The sequence below is a fragment of the Condylostylus longicornis genome, unplaced genomic scaffold (genome assembly GCF_029603195.1).
Source record: "Condylostylus longicornis isolate FDR11 unplaced genomic scaffold, ASM2960319v2 ptg000013l, whole genome shotgun sequence".
Lineage (NCBI taxonomy): Eukaryota > Metazoa > Arthropoda > Insecta > Diptera > Dolichopodidae > Condylostylus > Condylostylus longicornis.
In genome coordinates this window covers 9,097,313-9,111,049 of record NW_026577982.1, presented here as the reverse complement: position 1 = coordinate 9,111,049, position 13,737 = coordinate 9,097,313, and the positions used below count along the sequence as shown (strand labels likewise).

The 13,737-nt window shown below is 23.4% G+C and overlaps 1 protein-coding gene across 2 annotated transcripts in view; it reads left to right on the top strand.

Annotated features, from left to right (window-relative positions):
- Window positions 1-1,508: 1,508 nt before the first annotated feature.
- Window positions 1,509-13,737, top strand: part of LOC129605705 (irregular chiasm C-roughest protein-like) — a 76,222-nt gene continuing 63,993 nt past the window's right edge. For both annotated transcript variants that reach the window (XM_055515622.1, XM_055515621.1), the window contains exon 1: window positions 1,509-1,541. The gene's annotated coding sequence lies outside the window, so the exon portion shown is untranslated. The remainder of the gene's footprint in view (window positions 1,542-13,737) is intronic.

Below are 13,737 nucleotides of genomic sequence, written 5' to 3'. Positions count from 1 at the left end.
TTACTTTTAAACCAGCATTTACATACTTTAATAATTGACCTTATTTAAATGTAAAAAAAATCATAAATTTTCCCTCAATTAAACATATGGTCCCTAATCTTCGATCTTGTGATCAATAACAACATATGAATCAAATTTAATACGATAAAAATCTATCTGTTACATTCTTAATATCACATTAATTCTGATAATCCCATGATTACATGATGTGGCAATATGAAGGATTATATGCGAGTAATGAATAACGAGTATTCCTAATCTACGAGAAACCAGTTACCATTCGATACTTCGAAATAACAAGTACTGAAATAACGGGTAGTTAGTATTCATGCATCACAACAGACTCAGCTCTCATTCCCTTATTACTTTATAGTTAACAGTCACAAATTTACAATTAGCGTATAATTTTTTTTTAAATTTAAAAAAAATTTTAATATTTAAATGTAATAAATTACCAAAAAGTAATTAGATTAAAAAAAAAAACAAAATTTTATCGTGAATTTTAAAATTTTTTTTTGCATTATCGTTAAATTACAAAAAAAAAAAAAACAATTCTGTTTTTAATCTAAAAACTAAATTGTTATTTTCAATAATAATTAATTAAATTTATAGATGTACAAAAATTTTTCTAATAATTATGGTAATTATTTTCTAGATTAATTTAATTTTTAAATTTTTGATTTGTTATCATTTAAATATAGCTAATTAGATATTTTTATCGACTTATTTCGCCTAAATCAATAAATAAAAAAATTTTATGTAATTTGTTTTTGAATAACTGATAAATTTTAAAATTAAATATGAAAAATTTTTGACATTTTCTCGCAAATTTATTTAATATTATTATTATTACTCAAAAAATTTCAAAAAAAAATTAAATTTTCATACGTATAACAGTAATAAAGTGCATAATTTGTAATGAGAAGAATATCAACAGTATTCTCTTAGAAAATGAAAAATTGCATACTTTTAGGGTAACAAAGAAAACTATGATGGTATTTTTTAAATCATACAAAAATATTGTCAGAAATTTTTTTTTGTATATTTAGATTTCTTCTATGTTTTAATTCAAATTCAGATCAAAATTTTATTAACAGGTCAAAATCATTAAAAAAAATCTAATCAGAAATAGATAAATGAATGTTAAATATTTAAGGTTTAGCATAATTTATTTTCAGTCAAATTTTCATTGTTTCTGTAATCGGATTTCCCCACCAATAGCCTTATTTTACAATTGCATATATTGTAGAATACTGGAAATCTACAATATTATATTTAGAGATTATTATACATAAATCACTGTTTTGGATATTAATGCCTCGTTATGAGCTTAAAACGACCTAATTTTAAATAAACAAAACAGAAACACTTAAGTAAATCATTTACAAATCATTTTTAATTCGAAAACAAAAATTTAATTTTTGTAAAACTTTCATATACTTAATAACAATTTATTTTTTTAAAAATAATTTTATTAATAAATTGTTTTTTTTTTCATAATTACAGGTAAGGATCTACTCAATACCAGAATTCATCAATTTGTAAGTTAATTTTTTTATAAAACAAACAGCTTAAAGCTAAATATCCAATGAAAATGTTATTATTGACTAAGCTCTCATATATTCTCCTTACATTCTTAAAATTTAACCTCATAAGAATAACAATTTAATTGCAGGTTAAATTTTAAGCCTATTGCTAGGTAGCTAATCCCTTAATTTCTAATTATAATTGACCTTTAATAAAACGTATCTTACACCTTAATATAAAACTAAATTATCTCCAAGTTCAATGTCAAAAATATTAAACTAGATATTTTATTAAAACTTCTTCATTATTTTAATTCCCAAATATTTATTGCATACACACATAGGGAGTATGGACCATATAATTAAAGTGTAATACAGTTATGGGCCCATATTATCTTACTACACTTAACAAATAAAGATATTTCATTTTTATTATAATAAATTATATACAAAATTGTTATACAATGTAGGTATATACATAAAATATAATACTTTAGTATTACCACAATTAAAATAAGAGAAGAATAGAGAAAAAAAATGGATAATAATTTTTAACAATATTCCCAAAAAAAAAAATATTGTGTAATAATCAGAAACCTCTCTTTTTTTTAAACAAAGAAACAATATTAAGTATAAGAACTATATTTAAATATACTTACATACATACTTACTAATGCAGAAAAAATTATTTTCAATCCCTATGTTTTTTGAACCAGAAAACGATTTATTTTGTAATAACATAGAAAAAAAAAATTTATTATTTTTGTTTTTTGTTTTTTTTAAATATTTACAGAAAATGTCTTTGTTTTAAAGGAACCTCAAAATTTTCTAATAATGAACATAAAATATTTGTTAATATACATACAAATGTTTGTATTATATATAAATATATATGTATGTGTAGATAAAACTAAAAAAAAAACAGTTTATTTATTAGAAAATTTTAAATCTTTGACATTTTTAATAATATAATAAAGAGATAAAATTAAAATGTTTAAATATTAGAATAATTTATAAGTAGTAAAAAAATAAAGGATATTTCATTAAGATTCTCTCTCTGTTATATTGTTATACAATATTATGGAAATTTTGTTTTAATAGTAGGGCTAGGTTAGATTAGTTTGACGCGGTTATCAGAAGATACACTTTTGCCACGTAAGCCCGTTGTGATACTGTCGGATTTCCATATCCTCGCCCTCATCTGAACTAGCCCGAGTCATTTGCAAACTGGCTTAAATCTGTGACGTCTTGCATTCGCCAGATCCGTAGTAAGCATAAAAAAGTGCAAACTAAGAAACATTTGCCTACCCAGTGCCAAAGCCGGGCATGAGCGCAAACAGTATTAATAATAATAGTTACTGTTATCGGAATTGATTAAAATTTTAAAGTTATATATTGAGTTAAACAATTTTATAAAAGTAATGTAGTTTAGATTAAACTATATTACTTTTATAAAATCTGGAAATTTCGGATTTCCTGTAAATTCGGAATTTCTGACTACAAAATTTTACATATACTTGAAACGATAATGGCATTTTCCTTGAAACGGAACTTCCTTGGAACACATGAAATGCTTTGAATTTTAAATGAAATATTATCAATTGAAATTACTAATAAAGTGGTGAATTAAACTCTAATGTAATTTAGCTTTAATTTGCTCAAGCGGCAAGCTTTAAATACTACTAGTAATGGATTCGAATTCCAACTCAATGTTATTAATGAAATATCTGAAATAATACCGAGAATATTGAAAAACCCTGTATACCTTTTATTTACATTCTATATATACAAGGTATACATATGTAAAAATTTTTTTTTATTTCTATGGTTCTTTAAACGCACATATTATATGCTCAAAAGCATGAAATGAATTTTCCGAAAAAATAAAAATCAAAAACCAAAAAATAAGAAATTATAAAAAACAAAATTTTTTTTTTTTTAATTTAAAATCAAAACTTTATATTTTAATCATAAACACACATACAGACACACACATACAATTTTTAAACAAAACTGAAATTTTTCATCTCAAATCCTTTGTTCTTTTTCCTTATTCTTTTTGGTTTTTCTTTGTTTTTATCTCCTCTATTTATTAAAATAAAAGTCACAATTACCCTTTTGTTTTCCTTATTTTCTTGGCTCCAATATATACACACACACACATCATTATTTTTGTACATATGCGTTTCGTATACAAAAAGGAAGAATTTTTTATTTAATTGGAAGGTAGTAAAAAATAAATGCTAAATGAATGAACCAAAACTATTGTTTTATTATTTTATACTGTTATACACTCTTATATCTTTATATAAAATTTTCCCAAGGAAATTTTTTTATTATTAAAAAAAAAAAAGAGAAGAAAAACAAGGAATTTAAGAAACATAAAAAATTTCAACATAACACTACACTAAAACCATAACAATTACAGAAAAACCAAATAAAGGACATTAGAGACCGCACATTTTATAAAAATATTTTAGATATAAATGAAAATATAATTTGTAAGTATGTATATTTTTAAAAAATACATCAATATAAGCATATATGTACATACATAAAATAAGCATATATGTTTAATGTCCTTTTATTGATTTAACATGAGAATTTATGGACCCGAAAGAAAAACAAATAATACCAACAAAAAAAAAGGATACGCAATCTATACTCTTTAATGTTATTTTGTATACACACATATACATTAAGCTTCTGAACTACAGAATACTATTATATACATAAATTTTTCAGTAGTTATACATAAAAATAAATAAACATTTGTTTATATACATTTTTTGTATATAAAAAAAAAGTCAATTTTTTTTTATTTTTTTAAATTAGAAATAAAATTTTTTAACTATATAAATATTCCAAATTTTATATCCTGTCCGACTACATACATTATGTAGGTATACGAGTACATATTTATTATGTGTGTTAATAAGGTAAATAAAATGTCCTGTTTATAATTTGCTGTCAAAATCCCCTTTCTTCTGTTCTTGTATGCCCTGTTTTTAAAATAAACATAAAAGCTTGTATAAATATTTAAATAATGAATTAAATTAACGGTATAATTTTTTTACCGTTAGCATAATATTAGTAGTAAAATATTTGTACTTCACAATAACGACACTACCTTGAAGTACACCAATCCTAATTTCCCGTAGCGTAGAATACTCCTCGGACTGTTTGATTCGAAAAAGTCTGTCAGACAGAGGCTATGATGCAAGTATCTTCACGAATTAAATTAATATTTACGCTTCTATAGGTATGCAATATCAAAAATATTAATATGATTTAGAATTAATTGAATAAGTAATTGAAATAGTCATATGTTTATTAAAAAGTTTTAAGAAATTCAAAGAAAAATGTAGGCATTGTTACTTATCATAACCTTGCTATTTGATTGAATTATAAAAAAAGAAGAGAAGTGGAAGGGTTTATCAAAATAATAGTATTAATGTAGAGTTCATTTCTCTAATGGAGTGTTTTACATTTTCTATAAAATTGAAAAGAAGTCAAAAAAATGTTCGCCAAGCTCAAATATCCTGAAACGACCGCGTTTTTTATTAACAATTTATAAAACATGAAAAATTGCCTCTGTGGAACTCAAATAAAGTAAATTGTAAAATTCTTAAGTGTGCCTGTCTGAAACAATATTTCAATTAAATGAATTCTGAAAGGCTATTTTAGTGATAAATAAGCAAAATTCTCACTTATATTTGTCTAAAATGCAAATAAAGTGTACGACGAAGAAAATTATTAAGCACGATTCTGCGCAATAAAATTTAATTAAGAAAAGGAATAAAATTCTTAATTATCTCTGCATATCTCGCTAATAAAGTGGATTAATAAAATTCTTAAATATCCCTGTCTCAGATGGAAATCGCACAAAAACTGAGCCAAAAATTCTTAAATATGCCTGTTTGGAACGCTGTTCATTATAAAAAATTAATAACATATAAAATATATTTGCCTGTCTCTCAAATTATTTCTAAACATAAAGTTGAATAAATATTTCTATTTAAATTTATCTTATAATGTAAAATTTTAATCCATATTACAAAAAAAAACAAAAAATGATAGACAATCCATTGAATTGGGCAAAGTTTATTTCCTTTAAAAAAAAAATTTTTTTTTCCATATTATTTATTAAAATGATAACTAATTTAAATAGACATAAAACAAACCTATATAAATGATTATAATATCAACATATACACTGAAATCAACACACGTTATATACTTAACATAAGCATACATAATATGCACATACTAACATACATATATATATAGCATACACCAATATAAAATATTATTTTGTTAACATAAGTGTATTAAAAGCAAAAAAAAAAAGGAAAACTAAATGTTAAAATAAAAAGTCATAAATCAAGTTGCTGACATTTCTAATCCATTCCAAAAAAAAAAGCCTATGAAAAGTTATTGTTCCAAAATAAAAATAAAGAAAAAGGATAACAAATATAAAAAAAAATTGAAGTGGACAGCACATAACCGACCGCATTGTGTATTGCCACGAACACTTCCTTTCAGTTTTAAGGGAGTTAACAAGGTTTTTTAAAAGGTAGCTAGAAAATTGTTAAAATTGGCTCTTGGCGGAATTTCGCTTTGTGCCATTCGATTTTCCTAAAAATTTTATCAGTTAGTTTCGTTAAAAACTAGTACTCAAAAATCAAATTTCAAGAAATTCCATCAATTAGTTCTGTGTAGGTGGTAAAAACATTGGCCCATGTTTATCTCCGTGCCCTGATCTTTCCAAAAAAAAAATAATAGTCCATTGTTTTAACACCTCGAATTTAAATATTGAATTTCAAGGAATATTTTTCTCTATATGCACAAAACTATAAAATCGGCCCGCACAAAAATCTTGTTCCCCAAAGTCCTAACATATTCTAGGAGTTGATCAATCTATGACACAATCGAGATAAACTCACATATAAAATTTTATCCAAATTAATTCAGCAAAATTTGAGCTACACGCAGACAGTTAGAGCACCAGACCGACATCTCTTTAAGAATAGTTTATTTATGCTTCCCTACTATGGGAAAGTGCATTCCCACCGAAAACTTAACATCCAAAATTTGATGCCATCACATAACCTTCCTTATTGTATACAATAAAATAAACATAATATTTAAAATATACCTACATATTTTTAATATATATGTATGTATAAGTGTATACGTGTGTTATTATATACACATAAATTATATAAAGTAAAAACAAACATAAAACTTTCAACATACGAAAAAAAAAAATTTTTTTTTTTTGTTTCCCTTCTATTATGAGTCCTCATTTTAACATTCATTTTTATTTTATATAGAAAACATTCATTTATGTATATGTGTGTATTCACTCAAATCACTAATATATAGAATGGTATGAATACCATCTATATACCACACACATTTTAATACAACCGCCGCATGGCCATCATTCTGATTAAAAAGAACAACAAAAATCAAAAAGCATAAGTTTTTTTGTTGATAATAAATAAAACCCGTTTATATTTATTCTTATTTATATAAAAAAACGCATATACTTACATACTTAAATCGTATACAAACTCAATAATATACATACAAAGTATATAAATTTTTTTTTATGATAATAATAATAACCTGGAGTATTTTGGAGTTCATATACGTACATGCATGAACACAAGAGGACATTACACCCTTTTTTTTTTATTCCTGTGTTTTGTACACAACTCTATTGCTTATTTGTTTTGTTGTTAGTTCTATACTCGCATATAATATAATATTGTTGAGAAATTAATACACGCTACACTAAACTTATTAAAGCTTAAAAAAAATACAAAAAGATTCTCTCTCTTTAGTAACTCACAAAAAAAAAGACCCATAAACGGTAAATTTACTCCTTTTATTTTTTATGATAGTGTTTTAAATACCAACGTTTTTATGAGAGTATCTGTATATATATATACATATATGTATATGTATATAGAGTATATGTATATATATATACATATACTGGGGTGTATGACTTTGTAAATATAACCTTTAAAGAGGACATAAGCATATGGGCAACAAAAAAACATAAACGTACAAGAAAAAAATTCAAAAACAAAAGAGAGAAATATTAGCGACGTACGTATAGTTAAACTTCAAAATACAATATAAAATAACAAGAGGAACATAACGGTAATAATAATATTATTCTACCTATATACATATATATAGACACTATTTATAAAGGTATCATCATTATTACCTACTGTCATTTCAGGGTAATTTAATTCTAAAAAGAAAATATCCTTTAAATCTAATTATGTATGTTTATTATGTTTTCCGGTTTTATTTATGCATATTAATTTTTTTTTCTCTCCTTTGTCCTTTACTCATGCGAGTACATAGTTACATATATAACGTAGGTATTTTTGTATACTACATAAAGTTTATTATACGCGCGTTTTTTATTGTTAATTATTTCCTAATTTTTCTCCCTTTCTCTCTCTCTATTTTCTATTATAGGAATAATTATTATTAGTAAAATACAAATAATTTTAAATTTATTCATTCATAAATTTGATGCATAGAGATCCTTCTTAATAATATTTAAATTGGAAAATTTTCTTTACTATTATTAACAAGAATTATGTTGTAACTGTAAATTTATAGTATTACTTATTATAATATCCAAAAGAGATCATTAATTAGATCTTAATTAAGGAAATGTACTAACAACTAATGGACGTACAAACAGTGATATAGGGCACAGAATATCTGGGAGTGCATTTGGAAGGCTGCGACCGGTATGGAAATCGACACAAATTATAAGAGGAACCAAAATCAGAATATTTAATGTATGCGTAATAGTCTGTGTTGGTCTACTGGAGTGAGACATGGCGAACCGGCAAGACGTGGTCCGAAGTTAAAAGAATACCTCAAAATAGAGAGAATTGGCGAGGATATGTAGATTTTAAAGAATGAATTTTGAATTACATTAAAAATTTTATAAAATTAATTTTTTAATGTCCTTAAAAAATTACTTAATATTCTTGTTATCCTTATGTCCTTACATAATGTATCTATAATTTACAAATTTAAATTTATTTAGTGTATAATCGTGAAATTGGATTTTTATGAATAAACTTTAATATGAATTTCATGACAATATTCATCATACAAAAATTTTAGCCGTAAATTATGCAATTTTTAAGAATTTTCAAATATGCTTCCAATTCTTTTCTACGCTACACTAAAGCATTATCTAAACATGAATTAATTGTAAAAACTCAAATTTAACCAATTTAAATATGAAAATTCTGAAAAGATAATATTTTTATTCCGAATTTGTTCAACTGATTCGCATAAACAAAATGTTAAAAATGTCTGTATTTGGAAGAAATTAACATTAAATTACCCTATTTGACTCTTTCTTTAATTTTGAATTCCAGTGCATGATTTAGCTATAATTCAAGTTTAAATAAATTAAATAGGCTTAATTTTTTATTTACAATGAGTTTTTCTAACTTTCAAAAAAATTTCTCTAAACGTAATAATCACATAATTTTTAATTTGATATTCAAAATCATCCAATTCAGTTTCTTTTTTAAAAATCTAAAAAATTTTTCAACTTTTTTCAAAATTATTTTCTAAAAATATTTCAACTCGCTGGGTAATTTTCTCAAATAACAGTCTAAAATATATTTATATATTACTAACCTTGTAGTTTACCTAAACTATTAAATTGTTATATTAAAAAACAAAGAAAAAACAAATTATTAATAACCCCTTTTCACTTCATTTCTTCATCATTTCGAATATGGGCTCCCAAATCTACTATTATTCTATCATAATTTTAATTATAATTATTGATCTAACTTTCTCTTTTCATTCCCCATTCATTTCTTACCATTTCTTTACTCCAAATTGAAAAATCCACTTATTTGTTCTACTTCATTCTAATACCACTTTTTAAATTGCTAATAAATTCCACAAAAAAAATTTTTTTCGTATATTTTTTACTCTATATTTTTTTATTAATTTAATCAAGAATCGATTTCATTTCAAAAAACACAAGAGAGAAAAAACACAAAAATATTTACATAATATCTAAAATCACAATAATAATATTATATTTTATTATAATGTAATATAACCACTATGTAGTTAACTAATATAGTATGTAAAATTCACAACAACAAAAAAAAGATCATAGGATAGAGCATATATAGCACTCAATCAAGTCTATTTCATACAAGTACATATTTCATACATACTCGTAGTATAAATTTCAAATTATTCTACATACATAGTATAACAAACTCATTTTACTCTAATAATATTTTACTTATATAAATTTCAAGTAGAAATTTTTTTAATAAAAAAACTAAAAAGTACATAGAACCAATTATGATTACATGAGCATTTCAATAATAAAACATGCACTTTTAATTCAATGATTTTTGAAAATTTTAAATTTTCCAATTTTCATTCCTTTATATAAAGAATTCGAATTCCTTTAAAACAAAAAGTAAAAGAAAATATTATGAGCTCCTTTATTCTCTATTTAAGTATAATTCGAATATATATAGAATAATAATAATTTTAAATAACGAGCGCACTGTTGCAATATAATATTTTGTATAACTGCAAAAAAACCAAAAAAAAAAAACAAAAAAATCAACATAAGAATATAATATTTCTTTCACATTATCATAACTACCACCTACTTATTAGACACCCAATTTTTTTTTCGATTTTTTACTATACATAACATATTAAAGAACAGGGTACCACTTCTATATAATCTATATAATAAAAATAAGCGCAAAAATCAAAAAAAGGAATGCAATCCTTTTTGAAATAATGACATCCTTTATACTCCTATTATTACTATATTATTGCTATTATATACATATTTTTTTTTTGCTTTAAGGAAAAGCGAAATACTTAAAATTCTGTTATACTCGTTGCGAAAAAAACAAACCTGATTTTTAATATTGTGAATTCAAAATACTCTTTCTATATGCAATTGCAACATAAACCCCATAATATCAATTTGAAAATTTGAGTGTTGAAAGAGGACGAGTTTACGAGGCGAATTTTATACAAAGAAATCCTTTTGATTTTTTCTCTTTATTTTTTTATTAATATTTTTTCAAAAGGAAAAAAAAATTAAAATTAAAATGAAAATTGCACATAATACCAATTCATTCAAATATTATTGAAACAAAAAATGAAAAAAAAGAATCGCGAACTTTTTAATAATAGCAATACTAGTTTTATAACATAAAAGTATATTATAGGTTATACAATGGTATAATAGTAACCATCATAAAAGAGAATAATATAACAATAGAAATACAATAATTATAGAGTCACAGTATACACAATAAGAATATGTTAAATACCGTGAATATAGTTAAGACTTCAAAAAAACAAAACTATAACTATAAAAGGAGAATAAAACATAAAAAATAGAGTAAAATTCCTTTAATATGACATTATATCCTTTTCTTTTGTTTTTTGAAACAGTAAATTGCATTTTATTTAAATTTTATATTTTTTTAATAAATTTTATTATTATTAGCTTTCAAGTAATTTAAAGATTATTTTTTATATGTATTTTATGTGAATAGGTATTATGTAATTTAAGGAATTTGCATTTTAATATAATAAATATTATAAGGTAAATGAATGAAAGACGTACAGAACAGGCGAATCCAATTGGACAGTAATATTTTTGGAAATAATAAAATGAAATTTTTAAATAATTTTGGAAGATTTTATAATAGTTAATATTTAACAATAATTTCAAAATATTATATACAGTAAATTGCTGAGCAGTATAACAGTTTTGATACTAACAGTAGAAAATATAAGTTTTAAAAATTTTAAACGGATACTCTGAAAATGTGATATTTTTAAATCAATTTTCCTATCGGCTGTATTATTGTACAGTTTATAACTGTTATACTGTTATACAGTATATAACTGTTATACAGTATACTTGGTATCTCACATAGAGTTCCAACAATTAACTACAGTGTATCACTTTCATATAATATTCATTTTTTAATTCAGTTAATTTTCTCAGTTATTATAACACTTTGTATGATAAATTTTGTATATAATATTTGTTTATTAAACCAATTTTCTCTCATTTTTCTCTAATATTATTTTTTTTAAATTAAAGTTTAAAATATCGAGAATTTGAAAACTTAAATATTTACATCCATGCAATTTAAATAAATTAAAGAAAAAAGAAATTCAAAAATTTTAAACTGTTATACTTGGCTGTATAACAGTTTTAATTCTTTAAAGAATATTTATATGCAAATTAGAATAATAATAATAATAAAAAAACCATATAGATTTATGTAGATCAATGTAGAGTATTATGAATGTGTGCAAAAACAAAAAAAATATTAATCGGATTTTAGAGAATATTTGAACTTCATTTAAATGAAAATGACCTTATATGCATATATATGTATGTATGTATGTCTGTATGCATTGCAATATAAAATTTTTATGACCGTATAGAAATCATAGAAATACTTATATATTTAATTTATGTACAATTGAGTATTTAAAAAAGGGGATTTTATTTATTTTAATTGCAATACACAAAATTGTTGTAAAGGATTTTAACTAGTTTTTATACAAGCGTGTACAATTTATCGTATATAACATATAATTAGTCTTAATCAAATATCAATCCATTAATTTTTTTTTTAGTGCCGGTTTTATTATACAAAATATATTTAATTTTTGTTAAAGTTAAAGGGAGAAAGTCAGTGCCGGATCTACCATATTAGCAAAGTAAGCATATGCAATGGGCGTCCGAAAATAGGGGCGCCATTGTTATGTCCAATGTTTAATGATTATTGCATACTGTTATAATGTTCATTGCTTTCTGAAACCCGCGTAAGGCGCCGATTAATTTAGAACCGGGGTCTGGATATACAAAACTTTAAATATGTAACACGTCTTTTAGGTAAACTAGTTTGCAAAATTAGAGAAATTTAAAGAAAAAAATTTTTGTGCATTTAAGTTTTTGTAATTTTGCAAACTACTCTGTTAGCTGGGGTCTTGTGGTAAAATTCTTTGATATTATTAAATTTTAAATCGAATCTTGTATGACAGACTGGTCTTGTGATAACAAACTTTTCTATATACTTTTTTAAGTTCATAAAATATTCAAAAATCATTTTTAATTCAAAATCACATTAAAATACACACAATTTACACACTACTGAATTTAAATTTTATTTCATTTTAAAATTTTTTAAGTATTGCACACATTTTACAATTTAAATGTTAAAATAGAGTTGTGCGGTTAATTATAGACTTTTTATTATGACCGCGTATCAAGAAGAGAAAATGATTGTTTTTTTTTTTTGTAAAAGCAAAATCGTAATTAAAGTAAAATTTCTTAAACGTGCAAAACTTTTTAGTTCTTTTTTTTTCTATTTTTATGTTTTAAGATTTTTTGTTTTTTTTTTGTTGCAGCTGCCATTTTCAATTTTTAATGAAGTGAAATTCATTTCCAATTCATTTTATTTCCTTTTCATATTTTTTCTTCTATACTTTTAGACACACAGTTTATTTATTTTTTTTTTTTGCATTTTCAACTGCAATTCAACTGCAGTAAAGTGTGCATACATTTTTACAATATCACTGTACTATAATTGTATATATACAAAGAATAATCAACTGTTTTTTTTTTTTTGCTATAACATCACTTCACTAATGGTAAATTCAATAAAAAACAAAAAAAAAGATGGGAGAAATTAGGAAAAGCAAAGTAAAGAACCTGATGAAAAATAACAAGGATTTTAATTTTTTTTTCTACTTCTTCTATTTTTCTACTTGTTTCAACTCTAAAACAAAAACCATTTAAGTATATTTTCTTTCTTTTCTTTTGTTTTTTTTTTATTTTTTTAGCTTTGTTATCATAATAGTCTAGAAATACCGCTAAATGCAAATTTTTTAGAAGTTTAATCGCGTAAAACAGTAGTAATAAAACCAAAAAAAAAAATAAGAACAAGCAGAGAAAGGATAACAACGTAAAACAAAATGAAGTCATTTTAATATCGTATAGAGCGTACTCCATAAAGACGCCTTATTGAAGAGAAGAAGAAGAAGAAGAAGAAAAAGAAGTAGCAACTTAAATGGTAAAAAACAAGCAAAGAAAAACCTTTTAAAGAATTTGAAGAAAATGAAA